Raw genomic sequence first — 20,709 nt, forward strand, 5'->3', positions numbered from 1 at the left:
ACACTGGTCCAGAAGCACTTCCTGTTTCAGTTTGTAACTGTTTTCTTTATTTCACATGTAAAAAAACATCTTAAAGATGTTTGTTTAACTTTTTGATTCAGTTTTATATGTTCTGTTGGTTGTATTTTATCCCAGCTTTTTGTAGTGTTAAAAAACTGAAACAGGAAGTGCTTCTGGACCAGTGTTGTTTACATCTTGTGAAATGGAGACAGACATCAACAGAAACAGCTGAAGTGTGACTGAGGTATAGTAGCTTCTAGAAGTATTGTATTGGAAGTATTCAGGGAATTACTTCAAGATAGGCAAGGCAACGGGAAGCTGTTTAAATTGTCTGGTGAAGAAGTCAGATGAACTAGGTTCTGTTCGTATTAAGAATTCCCACGACAATCGATAAATACATAGAAACATGTTCACAGAGAAACAAAAGCCGTAATTTTCAGTGTAAAAGACCTGATCTCAGGTCAGCTTCATGCTTCATGCATCAGTTCTCATACACTGAGCACATTCATACGTGCAGCGCTGTGATCTCCTGGTTCCGCTGGGTAATCTCCTGCGCTTTGATCAGCTCTGGTGATGAGAACCCAAGATGAAGTGAGCGGAGAACTGCTCATGGGAAACAGCACCTGAAAGAAACACACAATCCCCCCAATCAGGAGGAACACGGAGACGAGAGGCGATCCGGTGACCGAGCCAGTGTTGAGTCCCGTCACCTGCACATCTACAGCTCACACTGCTGTGCCAGAGCACTGTCTTTGTGTCTGCAAATGTTGCTCTGTTTTTACCCAGAATTCATAAATATGCTAACATATCAATTGTATGCATGCAGCTGTCAAATAATGTACAGCTCAGATGCAATACCAAGAATTCCATAATGTTGGGTTAAAACAACAACGAGTAACCCAACCCAAACTGTGGGTTATTTTGACCCAGTGTATTGGGTTAAAAGCAAGTTGGGTTTAAAGTAACACAACACTCTAAAAAATGCTGGGTTGTTTTAACCCAACTTTGGGTCAAATATGGACTAACCCAGCCGTTGGGTTAAATTTTTACATTACATTTTTAACCCAACATTTCGGGTTTGTCCATATTTGACCCAAATTGGGTTAAAACAACCCAGCATTTTTTAGAGTAAACAGTTAACTATTTATTTATTTATTTTAATAAGTAAAATACACTTTGTTTTCAAACACAGATTGTTTATTTGTGTAAATGTCTCAACAAATATATTAAACTAAATATTGGGGATCCTAGAAACGAATGTAAATATACAACATACACTCTAAAAAATGCTGGGTTGTTTTAACCCAACTTTGGGTCAAATATGGACTAACCCAGCCGTTGGGTTAAATTTTTACATTACATTTTTAACCCAACATTTCGGGTTTGTCCATATTTGACCCAAAATTGGGTTAAAACAACCCAGCATTTTTTAGAGTGTATACACAAGTTTACAACATACGTATTTAACTCAACAGCTGGGTTATTCATAGAAATGAATACCCAGCATTTCTGGAAAATATCCCAACAGTTGGGTTAAAAAAGAACCTAATGTTTTTTATGTCAGGAAAACACCTAATTTTCCACTATAAAAATGAGGTGTTTTCCTGTTGAAAAGATGGAGTGATGAACACAGATATTGGCAGAAGGGTGTTTGGGTAATGGATTTGCACAAAGAATGTGTCTAAAAGGCTTAACCTGACATGTTAATCTTGCTTTGATGTACTGGGATGGTTAAATAAATATTAGTTCACTGACACCCTTGCAGATCTTGAGACGATACGAGAGAGAGAAGAGAGTATTCAAAAAACCCTCCAATGTAAAGTGACCAAACACAGTTAGGTTTGTTTTTGCATGACACAATAATAGATGCCCATTGTAATAAAGTGCTGCTGTGTGATTGGCCAGTGTTTCCATCTGCACTGTAAAAAAAAAATATTTTCATGAATTGTAATCACAACTTTTTTTCTTTTGTCAAATCAACTTAGATAATTTATGTAGTTCAGATAACATAATATTTTGAGTTTCTGGTGATTAAATTAATCTCCCTCATTATATTAACTCAATTTTTCCATTTCAATGAACTTAAAATTTTAAGGCAACCAGGTTAAACCAACAATATTTTTTTTACAGTGATCTGCTCAAAAGTAGCTTATAAATAATAACAATTAAATGGACATTCACTGTTCAAAGTTTGATCTCTTATGTTCACCAAGGCTGAATTTATTTGATTGAAAATACATTAAAAACAAAGAAAGCTATGTTAGATGTGATGCCTCAAGTTGTATTTTCTTGTTCATTTTGAGTTGTGCGGGTCATCAGCTTTAAATGGCGGAGGGGAAAATGATTGCTTTTACTGCCGTTCTTTATTTTATTATTTTTGAAAGTAGTGCAGTATGGTTTCAGTGAAAATATCCTGATTCAGAATCAACAGAAAGCTGAATATCTATAGAGCGATAAATGTTTGTCAATGAATGGGACGCACATGTTGTGCAAAACACCAGTACTTTGACCAGCGCAAATATAGTATCTTTTATGATTCTTTTAAATATTCTCCTCCTATAAATATTGTCTGAAAGAGAAACTTCTACACATGCACATGCCATAAATAACCCTCATAAACTACCTTTAACCATTCAGATCAACGTGTGATCGTCAATCTGTGGATCTCTGAGCTGAGTGAGTGAGTGAGTGAGTGAGTGGAGGCGGGGCTCATTTGCATATTCATAGAACTGCCCATACTAAATGAGTCAAGGGTGTCGCGTTACATCTAAGATAGTTTAAGGCATTGAGAATATTTTTCAAGGTAAAAAAAAAAATGTTTAAAAATATAATTTTTGTGATGGAGATGCAATTATTGACCACAACAAGAGCCAGAGCAAACACTTTCGACATGTTATCCTATTGAAAATACAGAAACAGGTGAAATGAAATAAGTAAAAAAAAAAAAAAGTGAAATGAGATCCGCAGATATTCCATATACTGCATTTCTCTGACACTATACTGTACAAACCAGTCCTCTGCGTCACTACACGAAGAAAGTGTCCCATTTCATTCTGTTCTCTGTGCCAAACAGCCCAACAGCAAAACACAAAACACAGAATGTAGGCTATTGTCTGTTTCCGATGTACAGACCTATACGTGAAATGGGCAAGACCTATGGAAAGTTTAAAGCCACTTGGGGAAGCTGTGACTGCAATAGTGTGTTTTCTCAGAAGTTTTGAAGACCAGACACACCTGCATTTGATCGCAGACAGAGGGGTTTTAATGAGACCCAGGTGTTAGCATTCATGCAAAAACTAGACAAAGAACCAGAAAACGACCTCACAATTAAACAGGTGAAATGCACAGAGGAAGAGAAACAAGAGAAACCGATCATAAACCCATCACTGGGTCTAAATATAGGCGGAGAGACGTGAGAAGTGAGTCTGGGAGAGTCGGGAGAGACTTTTTTTTCGCTCACTGCTGTTTGAATGAGCCGTTCCTGGCCCGAAGCCCGGGGATCGTGAGCTGATAAAGAGAGAGTTGCTATTCTGCATTGTGTCCCGCACTCCCCTCGTGATAAAGTCGTTTTCTGACGCATTGTGAGATCGCGATCAGCTATAGACAAAGCAAGTGCTCTTGTTCCTCTCAGATAGTGAAGCAAAAGTATATAAATAAGTTGCTTGACATTTCAGTGACATATTCTGCAGGACTGCAGTGTTTGTGTCGCAACAGCGCAGATGCGATTGATCAGCATGCGTCACGTGACTCACGATTATGATTATCTGATTATTCATGTGTGGACACATAATCCGACTCCATGTGGGATTTCATTAAATGTAATGAAGGGATTATTGCTGTACACACACCTGTTAAATTCACCTTTTTTTCCCAGAGAGCAGTCATGCCTCATACCACACCCATGGACACAATTAATTACACGTCTCAATTTAATGACACTGTTATAAGCAGTGAAGCTAGAGAACTGTTAAAAAAGAACAACAACAACAACAACATGATGATCGTGATTTTAACAGTAAAAGACCTGTAAACATACTACGATAGATCTTCTAATTGTGGATTTAATGTAATTTTTCAGTAAAACTGTTAAATTTACAGTTTTTGGAAGTTAAAAAGTCATTGTATAGGCATAATAAATGTAAAAAAATGTAAATTGTAAAAACCGTACGGCAGAAAAAAACATCTATTTTTTATTTTTTCACAGGAGAGAGTAAGTCATGCAGGTTAGGAACAACACAAGTGATGCCACTGCATTTTAATACATGTAAAATGGTTGGGCAGTCACTGGATGCACTCATTTAAAAAAAAAAAAATGAAATACCGATAACCGATAATTCTTTGAAAGCCGATAATCGTTATATTTGCCGATAAATCTAAATCCAAATTTTTATAGAATTTTTGAGAGGCTGATTTTAAAAAACAAGTCACCAATCATAATTATGATGTTCTCATTATAACTGTATGACAGACTTGCGCTGAACCGTATTTTCCTTTTTTGAAGTGATTCCAATCATATTTCATGCATTTTAAAACCATCATGATGAACAGAGTGAATCTGAAGTGTCTCAGCTGAAGGAAATTATACATTATTCATCGGCTTTAATATATTGGCCAAAATGTAGGCTATTATCGTGTCGATAACGATAACATTAAAAAGCCGATACTCACATATCGGCCGATACTGAAAGGGTGGCCGATATAGTGTGCATCCCTCGCTGCTCACTTAATAATGTTGGGTTAAAAATAACCCAACGAATAACCCAACTATATAGCACCTTCCCAACTGTGGGTTTGTCAATTTTAACCCAATGCATTGAGTTGAGTTAACTATTTATTCTTATTATTTCAATAAATAAAAAAACATTTTGTTTTCTTATACAGATTGTTTATTTGTATAAAACAATACATACGTTTTAACAAATATATTTTTAAATGACAAACTAAATAATGGGGAGTCTTGCATTTACGGTAAATATACATAATTGTGTACATAAATAAAAACACTATGCAAATATGTACAGAAAACATTCAAAACATGTATTTAAAAACTACACAAAAATGTACATAGAGTACAAATACATAAAATATATGTATAGCACACAAAATTTCAAAATGCTGACAAAACACTAAACTACACATTAGATTAAAAACCTATACAAATATGGACAAAATACACAAATTAATAACATTAAATCCTTCAAGAAATAAACAGAACTTCATAAAACACATACAAATTGATCCAAACATTCCCATAGACTTGCAGTGATGGAGCCCCTATGATCAGTGTGTGTGTGTGTGTGTTATGTTCAGCCGTTGCTGGAGATGTGAAAGCATGAAGCCCGAGTTGTGCTGTGGACCGCTGGGCAAACTCAAGGCTCTTCACCGATGTCTCGATGTTTGAAGAATGCTCCTTGTGTGATCACACAGTTAATATTCAAAGACCAACGCCTCGTAAAGGAAGTCTTTTAAAGTCTCTGACAAAGCGTGGCCGGCACACAAAGGGACAGGCGATCTATAGGGCCGTGCGATCATGTAGACATTCATTAACATAGACATCGTCCTTCCACTGAACTCTACACGTCAAACACTCCATGCGTTTTCTAGATCTAAATATTGTTGGTTTAACTTAAAAAAGTAAGTAACCTGATTGCCTTAAAATTTTAAGCTGGAAAAAGTGAGTTAATATAATGGCGGAGATTGATTTAATCATCAGAAACTTAAAATAATAAATTATCTCAACTAAATAAATTATTTAAGTTGATTTGACAAAAGAAAAAATGTTATGATAACAAATCATGAACATTTTTTTTACAGTGTGTGTATTCAGAGATTTCACAGATTATGTTATTTTAAAGTGTTTATTTCAAATTAATTTACCATTTTTGGTCCCACTTTGCCCTTCTATACTTACTATAGGTTGTATGTGTAAGGTTAGGCACAGTTCTGGTGGGTTTTTATAAGTTATAATTCAGTTTAATGTAATTTTAAATGACTTAAACATCCAAGTTTATTGTAATTATAGTCCCCCAATGGTGTAAATCCGTCTTTTAATGTTGTTTATGTGTGTATGTGGTGTGTTTAATCCGCTTTAACACACACCATGTGTAAGTTGATAAGTGGACAGCATTGCTGAGTATTTCCTCCTTAAAACAAAAGACAGTCTCAAAAACACGCTGGTGTTTCTGACGTCACAAACCACCTTGTAACCAATCAGATCAACGTGTGATTTAACCGTGTCCGTTTGTGTTGGATTACATGATTGATTTGTGTTGCCTCAACTGAAACTGGGCAGTGCTTTTAGTTCCCAGCATGCTTTGCATATGGTTGAATTAAGAGAGAAAAAATGTTAAAATTAAGTGTTCATGTTTTTTTTTTGTTTTTTTTTTTGTTTTTTTGATAAATTTAGAAAAGGGGAAGACTTGATAGTGTGTAATAAGTGTTTAATGTTAAATTACATTGGAATTATTAAACCATTTAAATTACAGTGGGTTACCGTTGTGGAGAAGAGTGGAGCATTTTGTTTGGCTGTCGACTGATTTTCATTATTTTCAATTGCTTTGAATTAAGAAGCATGTAAATCTTAGCATTCAAGATGCTAATATGTGCTTCTGCTAGCAAATAGCTAGCTAAAGTCTATCAATTTAATTAAATGTCACTGAATCAAATGAAATATAAATGGATGAATGAATATAATAAAATGCCTTTGAATCATGTTAGGACACCTTTAAAAATTCATGTTGAGACTACTTAAATTGGGTAATTTAAAATTACATAATTCCATTATGTTGAAGTTACATGAACAAATTATGTTTGCTTAATGTAATCCAGTTATGTGGAACCTGTTGACAAATTAAAATTAATTAAAGCCAACATATCATTTTTTTGAGTGCAGGCCGGAGGTCTGAGTGAGAACTTGAGAAGATTTTGATGTTAGAAAACACACACCAGTCTGAACAAGACAAGACTGAAGATCTTCAACAAGTTTGATGAATGAAGCTTGAAAGTTTGGAGAGGTTAAAGCCGCAAAAAGTTGTTACGAAAGCAGTATATGTCAAGCCGGTGTAATAAAAGTACCAGCATCCACACACTCATCACTCCCGTACACAGTGGATCATTCATTGAGTAAACGTCTCCCCGCTAATGTCCCGAACAGCCAAAAACAACAGACAGGTGTGGACCATCAACAACAGGATGGCTGAGCTCAACACCTCCACGCTCCCCGCTGAGAGTCTCCCGCTGTGTTTCTGTCACACACACACACAGGGCTAATGTTTACATAGCTGCACCCACTGATATAAAGTTACCCATGATAACCTAAAGCCTTTGGGCTTAACCTTCTCGCTGCCGCTCGGCTCCGACGGGAGTGTGTGGACGGAGAACAGGCTCCTGACGGAGGGGGTTTGCTGAACCGTGGTCATTCAATCTGCCTGGGCTTGAGTTTTACACCAACACTCAATTCTCACATCAAATAGCGAAGGGAGGATGGTGTGTGTGTGTGTGTGTGTGAGGTGTAAACAAGGACACATGGCTCACATTTAACAGGCTTTTCACCTAGAACTCGCCATCCCTCATGATCTGAGTTTAAGGAGGGAAACAAACGGCAAATAAATGCTCGTTTTGAGAAAATATGCTACACTCTAAAAAATGCTGGGTTGTTTTAACCCAATTTTGGGTCAAATATGGACAAACCCGAAATGTTGGGTTAAAAATGTAATGTAAAAATTTAACCCAACGGCTGGGTTAGTCCATATTTGACCCAAAGTTGGGTTAAAACAACCCAGCATTTTTTAGAGTGTATGTTTAGATCGGAAAGAAGAAAAACTACAGATTTTTAAAAATTGTTTTGTGAAAAAACTCCGAACAAATGGAGGTTTTCACACTTTACAGAGATCTGAACAACATGAGCTCAGATTCAGGATATCTACTATTTCCAGAATGATTTAAGTTGCTATTCACATTTATTTCGTAGCTCATAGACGACTCTGTATGACTCATTTTCTGGGCTGTTCTTCTTCGTGTCCCTACATTAGAAATACACTTTAAATACAGATCCATCATAAAGTTTGTATTCTGTAGGGTGAAAACGAAAAAAAAAATGTAAAAGAGATTTTGTGAGTAATGAAATCTGTGTGTTCCCACCACTATATAACAATATAATAACGATATACAAATAAAGTGACAGCAATGATTGCAGCGATGAGAGTTGTGAGGCCGGCTCTAATCGCAGGAGTCTTTTTATTTAACGGTACAAATAAAATAACAAGAACAGGATAAACGCAGGAGTAACACAACCAACTTCACAGACAACAACTGAGAAAGAAACAACTGAAAATGAGGGCTATACACATGTGAAGAGAGAAAACAAGAAACAGGTTGGGTTAAGCCAACCCGATCTCACAGGAATTCGTACGAATTTTACGAGGTGGCTAATTCGTAACAATTCGTACAACCTCACTCGATTTTGCTAAATCGTACATATTTTACGAATTAGTCAATTCGTATGAATTCGTACGAATGACCTACCCCTGACCCCGCCCCTAAACATAACCGTCACGTGGGTTTAGACAAATCGTACAAATTCGTACGAGTGAGGTCGTATGAATTAGTACGAATTAGCTGCTTTTGAATCACTCGTACGAATTGGTCGTGAGATAGCGTAGGTTAAGCAGTGACAAATGAGTAACCATGGAAACGAATGGGAACATACCTAGAAACCAGGACACATAATGAACGAGGACCAAGGAAACAAGAACTAAAGGGCCGTTTACACGACACCGAAAACGGGTTTCAAAGTGCAAGCTTTCTGAAAAAGATACTGTGTAAAACTACAAAAACGTGAATTTGTGAAACGGTGACAAAGTTTTTTTCAGTAAACGCATCGTAACACACGTAAAAAAGAAATAAATCTGACATGAAGAGGTTATTTTGCGTAAAATAAAATTTATTTAGCATGTAAAATATAATTTATTTTTTTATATAATTCCTCAAACTTTGTGGTGTTTCAAAAATGAATCAAACCATTTGCTTATTTTATGACAATTTCATGTGTCCAACTTTAAAATCTGTGATGTTACACTGACAACTTAGAGATTTGAAGTGTGTAAATCTAATATCGTCTAATATTTCCAAAATGTCTTGAAACTATGATGGCAGTTTTAGGAGTAGTGTTAAGCACCAGTACTATTTATTAAAAAACAAACTATCCTTTTCACTTTTAAAAAAACTTTTGCTGATAATTTACTCGCCCCCATGTCATCCAAGATGTCCGTGTCTTTCTTTCTTCAGTCGAAAAGAAATGAAGGTTTTTGATGAAAACATTCCAGGATTTTCTCCATATAATGGACTTCAATGGGAACCAAATGGTTCAAGGTCCAAAAGACAGTTTCAGTGCAAACTCTTCAAATGGCTTTAAACGATTCCAGACGATGAATAAGGGTCTTATCAAGCGAAATGAGCGGCCATTTCGAAAATAAACAAAAAAAGTTTAAGTTTTATAAGCTCAAATGCTCGCCTTGCTCTGTTCTGTGACACACGTTCGTGATTCTCCCGTTCGAACTCGTTCATCAAAATGAACAAATCTTTTTCCGAGTCAGTTCGTTCATATCGTTAGTTGAATCAACCAAATGAGTCGAAAAAAGATTTGTTCTTTTTGATAAACGAGTTCGAACAGGAGAGTCACGAACACGCACCAGAACAGAGCAAGGCGAGCATTTGAGCTACTATTTTCTTTATTTTTGAAATGGCGCTCGTTTCGCTTGATAAGACCCTTATTAATCGTCTGGAATCGTTTAAAGCCCTTTGAACAGTTTGCAGTTTGTACTGAAAATGTCTTTTGGACCTTGAACCGTTTGGTTCCCATTGAAATCCTGGAATGTTTTCATCAAAAATCTTAATTTCTTTTCGACTGAAGAAAGAAAGACATGGATATCTTGGATGACATGGGGGTGAGTAAATTATCAGCAAAAGTTTTTTTAAACGTGAACTACTTCTTTAAGCTTCCATTTGACTAAATCTAGAATATTAAACATAGTTTACATAAGTAACAATAAATATTATTTACATCACACACAGCCACTCATCTGTTTTATTTGTGCTTTTAAACATCTGAGACAAAGTTAACGACACATCCCCAAACTCCATTAAGTCAACCTGTTAGCAATAAAATGTTCCTGAGAGGAAACAACATGGCCTTGTTCAATAGAGGATCAGTGAGGGGTCAAGATCAGCGCCGGAGAGCTGTTTTCATTGGCTCGGTCAAACTCTCCTAATTTTAGCAGATTCTCCAGCAAGAGAGGCCAAACACAGAGAGCCAGGCAGGAGGCTGGGTATTGTTGCTAATAATGCTAATTAGCATTGATTGCTTTCTTTACTGTCTGCTTCCAACGAGAGCTTAGTCTCTTCTGTGTGCTCAGCCTGACAAAACAGCTTGGCAATGATAAAACTGAGTTTCTGCTCAGACCACCCTTCACTTTCTCTTGTGTGGACAAACACACACTGCATCTCGATCATGCTCGTGTGAAGTAGCCTGACAGAAACACTCGGCCTGTAACTCGACATGATACACAGTGCTTTCATTTGGAGGAGGCAACATGCACATATGAGGTACATACAATTATAATGAGAACTTCAATATAATCACGTGTTTGGGACATTTGTTTTTGTAATTACGTTCACTAAAACTATATACAATTTTGGGTATAGATATCGGTTTTTGGGCATAAAGAATTATCAGTTATCGGTATTGACTATCGGTAAAGTTTTTATGTCGGTCCAGTCCCAGTGACTGATCAAATAACATTTATTAAAATGCAGTGGCATCACTTGTGTTGTTACTAACCTGTATGCCTTTCTTCTGTGAAACGTAAAAAAATATGTTTTCAGAAATGTCTCTGTTATATATGGAAGCTTGTTTCCGCCACTGAATTAAAAAAAAGAAAAAAAGAATTGTGAATTTTTATCTCAATTGCGAAATATGAAGTCAGAATTGTGAGATTTAATGTCAGAATTGTGAGAGAAAAAAGACAGAATTGCGACTTTTAGAATTTTAGTTTACATCTCGAATTCTGATTTTATAACACATAATAGCGAGTTTATATGTTGAAATTCTGACATCTTTTCCCAGAATTGTGAGATATAAACTCGCAATTGCGACTTATCAGGCCAAATCTAAGGGGAAAAAATACTAACTTTTTTCCCTCTCAGAATAGTTTAAATCTCACAATTCTGACTTTATATCTCGCAATTCTGACTTTATATCTCGCAATTCTGACTTTATATCTCGCAATTCTGACTTTATATCTCGCAATTACGACTTTATATCTCGCAATTACGACTTTATATCTCGCAATTACGACTTTATATCACACAATTCTGACTTTATATCTCGCAATTCTGACTTTATATCTCGCAATTCTGACTTTATATCTCACAATTCTGACTTTATATCTCGCAATTCTGACTTTATATCTCACAATTCTGACTTTATATCTCACAATTCTGACTTTATATCTCGCAATTCTGACTTTATATCTCACAATTCTGACTTTATATCTCGCAATTCTGACTTTATATCTCGCAATTCTGACTTTATATCTCGCAATTCTGACTTTATATCTCGCAATTCTGACTTTATATCTCGCAATTCTGACTTTATATCTCGCAATTCTGACTTTATATCACACAATTCTGACTTTATATCTCGCAATTACGACTTTATATCACACAATTCTGACTTTATATCTCGCAATTCTGACTTTATATCTCGCAATTCTGACTTTATATCACGCAATTACGACTTTATATCTCGCAATTACGACTTTATATCTCGCAATTACGACTTTATATCACACAATTCTGACTTTATATCTCGCAATTCTGACTTTATATCTCAAAATTGTGACTTTATATCTCGCAATTACGACTTTATATCCCGCAATTGTGACTTTATATCTCGCAATTCTGACTTTATATCTTGCAATTCTGACTTTATCTCGCAATTACGACTTTATATCACACAATTGTGACTTTATATCTCGCAATTACGACTTTATATCCCGCAATTGTGACTTTATATCTCGCAATTCTGACTTTATATCTCGCAATTACGACTTTATATCCCGCAATTGTGACTTTATATCTCGCAATTACGACTTTATATCCCGCAATTGTGACTTTATATCTCGCAATTCTGACTTTATATCTCGCAATTACGACTTTATATCCCGCAATTGTGACTTTATATCTCGCAATTCTGACTTTATATCACGCAATTCTGACTTTATATCTCGCAATTACGACTTTATATCACACAATTGTGACTTTATATCTCGCAATTCTGACTTTATATCTCGCAATTACGACTTTATATCCCGCAATTGTGACTTTATATCTCGCAATTCTGACTTTATATCCCGCAATTGTGACTTTATATCCCGCAATTGTGACTCTATATCTCGCAATTCTGACTTTATATCTCGCAATTACGACTTTATATCACACAATTGTGACTTTATATCTCGCAATTCTGACTTTATATCACGCAATTCTGACTTTATATCTCGCAATTACGACTTTATATCTCGCAATTACGACTTTACATCCTGCAATTGTGACTTTATATCTCGCAATTCTGACTTTATATCTCGCAATTCTGACTTTATATCTTGCAATTCTGACTTTATATCTTGCAATTACGACTTTATATCACACAATTGTGACTTTATATCACGCAATTCTGACTTTATATCTCGCAATTCTGACTTTATATCTCGCAATTACGACTTTATATCACACAATTGTGACTTTATATCACGCAATTCTGACTTTATATCTCGCAATTGTGACTCTATATCTCGCAATTGTGACTTTATATCTCGCAATTACGACTTTATATCACACAATTGTGACTTTATATCACGCAATTCTGACTTTATATCTCGCAATTGTGACTCTATATCTCGCAATTCTGACTTTATATCTCGCAATTCTGACTTTATATCTCGCAATTGTGAATTTATATCATGCAATTACGGCTTTATATCACGCAATTCTGACTTTATATCTCGCAATTCTGACTTTATATCTCTCAATTACGACTTTATGTCACACAATTGTGAGTTTATATCACGCAATTCTGACTTTTTATCTCTCAATTACGACTTTATGTCACACAATTGTGAGTTTATATCACGCAATTCTGACTTTTTATCTCGCAATTGTGAATTTATATCACGCAATTACGACCTTATATCACGCAATTGTGACTTTATATCATGCAATTGTGACTTTATATCATGCAATTGTGACTTTATATCACGCAATTGTGACTTTATATCATGCAATTCTGACTTTATATCACGCAATTGTGACTTTATATCTTGCAATTGTGACTTTATATCTTGCAATTCTGTGATTTACAAAAGAAAAAGAAAAAAAATTATATTATATTACTTTATATCACACAATTACGACTTTATATCACGCAATTACGTCTATATCATGCAATTGTGGTTTTATATCACGCAATTCTGACTTTATATCTCGCAATTCTGACTTTATATCTCGCAATTTTGACTTTATATCTTGCAATTCTGACTTTATATCACGCAATTCTGAGAAATAAAGTCAGAATTGCGAGATGTAAACTCACAATTGTGAGAAAAAAAAGTCATAATTGTGAGATAAAAAGTCGCAATTACCTTTTTATTTCCATTCTGTGGCATAAACAAGCTTCCATAGTTTTATGCACACTTTCACAAATTAAGGTTCTTTATTGGCATTGATGGTTCCATGAAGAAACCACAAACATTTATTTTTTATTAGCGAATTTTTTTTTTGATTTTCCAAAACATTTTTCATGCAAAAAAAAGCATGATTACTTTTACAATGTCTTTATAACTTTTTGAAGCTTGAAATTTTTAGTTTAGGGACGAAATGATGTGTGAATATCTTATAATATCAAAAACATCTTAATTTCTGTTTCAAAGACCTCAAATGCGTTTGGAACGACATTAACCACGAGTAAATCACGTTTAGCTCTCTCATTCCTGCTTGAATGGTGTTTTCCTCACTTTTGAGCCCCTGGTCACTCTATGCTTTCATTATTTGCTGAGCTTTTGTGATTTACAAAAGAAAAAGAAAAAAAAAGTTGATGCAAAAATGACACAATTTTCATTTTTGGGTGCACTATTCCTATATAGAGTGAATGTGTGTGAACGACAGCTTTATATTTCAGGGTCATCGGGTCTCCACGTATATAGCTGATGTTTCTGCCGATCCCAGTGCGTCAAAGGTGCAACAGTGTGTTGTTTAACCAACATCTTAGCAGTCCGTGCAGAAGGTATATTGTTGTGTGAGAGTTTAGTGGCGATGAATAGCGGGCCCAGGGAAAGACTGGCGAGCCGCAGGCCCTGCTAGAGGAATAATGGAGGGTTAATCCCGAAAGCGGCTCCTCCGATGCCCAGCATGTCTCCCATTCAGCCCTAAACACAGAGGACCTCCCCGAGTTGGGACGGGGCAAACAGAGCCTTCCAGTTTGAAGCACGTTCTGATGGGGCCCTCAACCGTAGGGGCCGAGCGAACCCCTCCTCATAAATATTCCCGGGCCCATGCGAGGTCCATGAGGATGACATCATCAGCTGGCTGGGTGTAATGAGTTTGATATGGCGCACAAATGAGTGTGTGTTGCCTGAACACACAGAGTGTGTCGGCACGAGTAATGAGGGTTTACACGACACTGACCACGTACGCTCGTTTCCCACATCTAAAATTAGGAACTGGTTTTGTTTCTGGCGTTGGTCATGTTGATGGTACAGAGCGTATACATTCCTAGAGCTCCCAGAAGAATTTTAATAAGCCGACGAGGAAAACGTGCACACATCTGAAAAGTGAAACAGTGAGCTAACTGACTAAGAGTGAGTAAACAAACTGTAAAAAGAAAGTTGGGTAACACTTTACAATACGTGTGCATCAATAAGCATTCATTCATGCTTAACTAATGCACAGATAATACTGAATTAATGTGTAACAACTGATTATTTAAGCTATTCATTAATGATTACCACATTAGGAACTAATTAAGAGTCTGTAAGGTTAATATATTAGTTCATACATGAATTGTTATTAATTAAATATGTAATTGTGGATTAATTCCATAATAACTCATTTTTTTAACTAATAGCGTTAATTAATATGTTAATTACCAGAATAAGCCAAAGCCCTGTATTTCAACTTCCAGGTAATATGACAGGTACACTAATATGCATTAATACATGATTAATTACTTCATTGTTAGTGCAAATTCATGTGCAAATTACTACAATTACTAAATGACTAGTTAATAATGATGTGCCCCATCAAGTAAAGTCATGACATAATGACACCTTTGCAAATCATTAGCTAATGATTAATTAAAGCAGACAACTGGAAGTTGAAGTGCATAGCTTTGACTAATTGTGGTAATTAACACATTAATTTACACTATTAGTTAATAAAATATGTTATGACACATTGAATTAATAGCAATTCATGTATTACTTAATCTATTAATCATATTGACTCTTTATCAGTTGCTGATGCAGTAAACATCAATTAATGGTTTAGTTCTTCATTAGTTATACATTAACTCGATGAATTAATGCACATTAGTGCACCCGTATTGTAAAGTGTTACCGAAAGTTGCCTTAAATTTTTAAAGTTCCCCAATTTTATCCCATAAAACTCATCTTTGAGCACCAGAATTACATTTAAAAAAATGTTTCCTTGAAAAGAAATTGCAATCTGAAGATGCAAATGAGCCCCGCCTCCACTCACTCGTTCACTCAGAGATCCACTGGTTGATGATCACACGTTGATCTGATTGGTTACAAGGTGGTTTGTGACGTCAGAAACACCAGTGTGTTTTTGAGACTGTCTTTGGTTCACTGCAGTTTGAAGGAGCAATGCTGTCCACTTATCAACTTACACATGGTGTGTGTTAAAGCAGATTAAAGACACCACACAGACATAAACAACATTAAAAGATGGATTTTCACCACAGGAAGACTTTGAGGTTTTACTGTAGTGGTCAATGAAAATGTCCCCTTGACTTTGAAATTCTTATTGTATTTCTTATACCGTTATAGTCAATCAGTAAAACTCGACACAGGCTGTTCTCAGAGCATCAGAATGACAAGTCCTTGTGTGATTGTGTACGGATAACACAGTCAGATTGCATGTGGTCAATATAACAGTGGACTCTGGGGATGTTCTGACGTAAACTATGGTAAAAGTTTTGATGACAATTATTGTAAATTCACTAAATTGTGGGTTACACACCATAGTGTGTGTGGGAGTTTGATTGCAAGAGACTGGACTAGATTCACATTTATGCTTTTACTGTTTGTACTGTAATTTGTTGACAGACCATGTCATTGCGATACAGAAAGACAGCACTGCAAAGCACAAGGAAAAAAAGAAAGAAGTGAAGTTATGGTGGGTTTATGAAGTTTATAAACACATTGAAATACACAAAAGACCGAGAATATGCAGGTAAACAGGGTCAGTGTTGATGGCGTCTTTTGATTCAAATATAATATTTCGTGCTTCTGTGTGCAAATGAAACTAACATTAGATTGCCAACAGGAAGAAGTCTGTGAGCTTCCACTGATCATAACATTCACTCAGGACATTTGTCAGCAGGTAAACTGGAAAAACTGGCAGTCTTTAGTGAAGTACAGTAGTACACAGACACAGTGCTTTAAATGGAGCGTTTAAGCTGCACTGGCGAGACGAGAGTCTTTCAAACTACACATTACACAAAACACACAACAATAACCGGCGCTACACTCGCTGGAGCTGTAAAGGGAACCGGCTGCATATGAACAAAGCCCTGATGTTCAACACATACACAGAGCGCATCCAGAGACATACGCTTATTATTGGCCAGCTGTCTCACTCTGCTGTGATTGGCAAGCTGTCTCAGTCTGCTGTGATTGGCCAGCTAGCTCACTCTGCTGTGATTGGCCAGCTGTCTCAGTCTGCTGTGATTGGCCAGCTATCTCAGTCTGCTGTGATTGGCCAGCTGTCTCAGTCTGCTGTGATTGGCCAGCTGTCTCAGTCTGCTGTGATTGGCCAGCTGTCTCAGTCTGCTGTGATTGGCCAGCTGTCTCACTCTGCTGTGATTGGCAAGCTGTCTCAGTCTGCTGTGATTGGCCAGCTAGCTCACTCTGCTGTGATTGGCCAGCTGTCTCAGTCTGCTGTGATTGGCCAGCTGTCTCAGTCTGCTGTGATTGGCCAGCTGTCTCAGTCTGCTGTGATTGGCCAGCTGTCTCAGTCTGCTGTGATTGGCCAGCTAGCTCAGTTTGCTCTGATTGGCCAGCTGTCTCAGTCTGCTGTGATTGGCCAGCTATCTCAGTCTGCTGTGATTGGCCAGCTATCTCAGTCTGCTGTGATTGGCCAGCTGTCTCAGTCTGCTGTGATTGGCCAGCTATCTCAGTCTGCTGTGATTGGCCAGCTATCTCAGTCTGCTGTGATTGGCCAGCTAGCTCAGTTTGCTCTGATTGGCCAGCTGTCTCAGTCTGCTGTGATTGGCCAGCTGTCTCAGTCTGCTCTGATTGGCCAGCTAGCTCAGTCTGCTGTGATTGGCCAGCTGTCTCAGTCTGCTGTGATTGGCCAGCTATCTCAGTCTGCTCTGATTGGCCAGCTGTCTCAGTCTGCTGTGATTGGCCAGCTGTCTCAGTCTGCTCTGATTGGCCAGCTGTCTCAGTCTACTCTGATTGGCCAGCTGTCTCAGTCTGCTGTGATTGGCCAGCTGTCTCAGTCTGCTGTGATTGGCCAGCTAGCTCAGTTTGCTCTGATTGGCCAGCTGTCTCAGTCTGCTGTGATTGGCCAGCTATCTCAGTCTGCTGTGATTGGCCAGCTATCTCAGTCTGCTGTGATTGGCCAGCTAGCTCAGTTTGCTCTGATTGGCCAGCTGTCTCAGTCTGCTCTGATTGGCCAGCTAGCTCAGTCTGCTGTGATTGGCCAGCTATCTCAGTCTGCTGTGATTGGCCAGCTAGCTCAGTTTTCTCTGATTGGCCAGCTGTCTCAGTCTGCTGTGATTGGCCAGCTAGCTCAGTTTGCTCTGATTGGCCAGCTGTCTCAGTCTGCTCTGATTGGCCAGCTAGCTCAGTCTGCTGTGATTGGCCAGCTGTCTCAGTCTGCTCTGATTGGCCAGCTGTCTCAGTCTGCTGTGATTGGCCAGCTGTCTCAGTCTGCTCTGATTGGCCAGCTGTCTCAGTCTGCTCTGATTGGCCAGCTGTCTCAGTCTGCTGTGATTGGCCAGCTGTCTCAGTCTGCTGTGATTGGCCAGCTAGCTCAGTTTGCTCTAATTGGCCAGCCGTGTTGGAAATGAGACATATAAATTCCAAGGATTCATGGTAACTATTTCACTTTTTGGAAGTCCTTACAATGTTTTCTCCTTGAAATAGCAAAATCACAAAAGCAAACTCTTCTTTAAGGACGGGTCATAGCAGCCAGTTGGTGGGTATTATGCAAATATGTAACATGATGACAGCAAATCATGGGAATAATGGCGAGACTACAAACGAGGTGTTTCAGGCAAGTGTTTTCAGCCTGCTGGTGTGAAATTTGTCTTGCTAGGGTGTTTTGGTTGGTTGTTAGGTGTTGATTTCTTATATTACAAGAGGTAAAAACGATATAAATACTGTTCGTTATCTCACACAAACCGTTCGTTTCGTGTCTTAGGCCATCAATGTGTACTTACATTTACGAGTCATTAAATCATGTTTAATCTGGACTTCTCTGTGCATGCTCTTTGAGGTGGACCCCTTAAACCTCCATTATATGACTGATAGACAACAACGGTTTGACCTAAAAATATCAAAATTGAATATACTGTGGAAACAAAGACTCCTACATCTTGGATGCCCTTGAGGTAAGATAAAACATATCAAAAATTAATTTCAAAGTGAACTATCCCTTTAAATGGTCTTTAAAAAGTAGTCACACTTGAGCTCCTCGCGGTGAAAAATGAGCACATTGGAAATGAATGGAAGACTAATTTTATCTAGTGGAAGCATTTGGTACTGCGGCCAAACAACATTTTACTAAGCTATTTTTTGAGATATAAACCTCAAATTTGGAACACAACTAAATTAGATTTATGGCTTTTAATTTCTTGCAGATTTAGAGTAAAATGTGATTTTACATGAAACGTTTAAAATAGTATTTTTGTGCATTTTTCATAACAATACACATGAAATACGGTAACTTTTTTTAATTACAGAAAAAATTTCACTCAGGCAATGATTTGCCAAGTGTCGTCTTTGAGAAGAGATCAAACTGAAGAGTTCAAGATTTACCAAAAAGTTTCATTTGGAAATTAAATTTTCAGGTCTATGCTCAAAAACTGAATAAATGGATTATAAATACAGTGTAAACATAATTTAGTACCATTAAATCCCCTAAAAATACAAACTATTAAATAAAAACATTATCAAACTAAAAAATAGTACAAACAACCAACACACGAAGAGGAAGGAATAAGAATTAAATAATAAATCAATATTATTAAAGTCTTGCAGGTTAACTCTGAATATTTTGAATCGGAAGAAAGGAGAGTAGTTATCCCACCAAACGGCTACCGGTCAGACACACCGTCTGCTAAACTGATACTCGATCAGTGAAAGGTCATGACCTCCTGCTAATGCTTTGACCCGGGACGGGTGGAGATCGCTTACGGTCTTTAAATCTGTCTCACGCTGGACACAAGCCTGCATGCAGAATCAGATCAGAGCTGAAATCTAACATTCAGAGGCTAATGATTAACAGCGAGAGCATGTAATGCTGTTTTGTCTAGTGATAAACAGCCTGTGATGTTGCAATCTAGTGAAAGTCCCCATTCAGACCATAGGAAAACACCCATCAGCCCTGAGAAACCCTGCCAGTTTCCCGTTCACTCCCACCCAAACAATCACATAACCGCTTATCATCCTGTTTCAACAAATGCTCAAAGCAGGATTTATTGAGTGCAGTAATCCACAAATGCTCTGCATTTAGCTCAATATTTGTATGAAATATACACGTTATTACTCAAAAATCTTGTTGTTCTTGAATGTCTGAATCACAAGTTCACTATTAGCTATCTAAATTGATCAACACTTTTTGTGTGATGGGATTTTAAAGGGGTCATGACTTGAGAAAACAACATTTTCCTGACGTTTGCCATATAAGAGGCTAACGCGTTCTCATCCCAAAGCGCCATATAGGACGCTTTTGCAAAAGCGTAAATATCCAACGCACATGGCACCCTTTAACGTCTAATGAGACGCTTCGGTTAATGGTTAAGTTTAGGTATGGTGTGGGGTAAGGGTTAGACCACTAGGGGGCGCCATCTGCCCAAATATATCTGCGTCTCATTTCACGTTAAAGGGTGCCATGTGCGTTGGATATTTACGCTTTTGCAAAAGCGTCCGATATGGCGCTTTGGGATGAGAACGGGCTCAAGAGGCCATCATGAAAGCTTCAAAAAGAGCTTTTATTTAATGAAGCTCCAGAAACAGCACATTTGGATGTTGTTTTAACCCAACTTTGGGTCAAATATGGACAAACCCAGCAGTTGGGTTACATCTTTAAATTAATTTTTAACCCAACTTTAAGTCAAATATCTGGACAAACTCAAAAGTTGGGTTAAAAAGTAATTTTAAGATGTAACCCAACTGCTGGGTTTGT

Source organism: Pimephales promelas, chromosome 9 (genome assembly GCF_988280905.1).
Source record: "Pimephales promelas chromosome 9, fPimPro1.hap1.1, whole genome shotgun sequence".
In the NCBI taxonomy this organism is placed as follows: domain Eukaryota; kingdom Metazoa; phylum Chordata; class Actinopteri; order Cypriniformes; family Leuciscidae; genus Pimephales; species Pimephales promelas.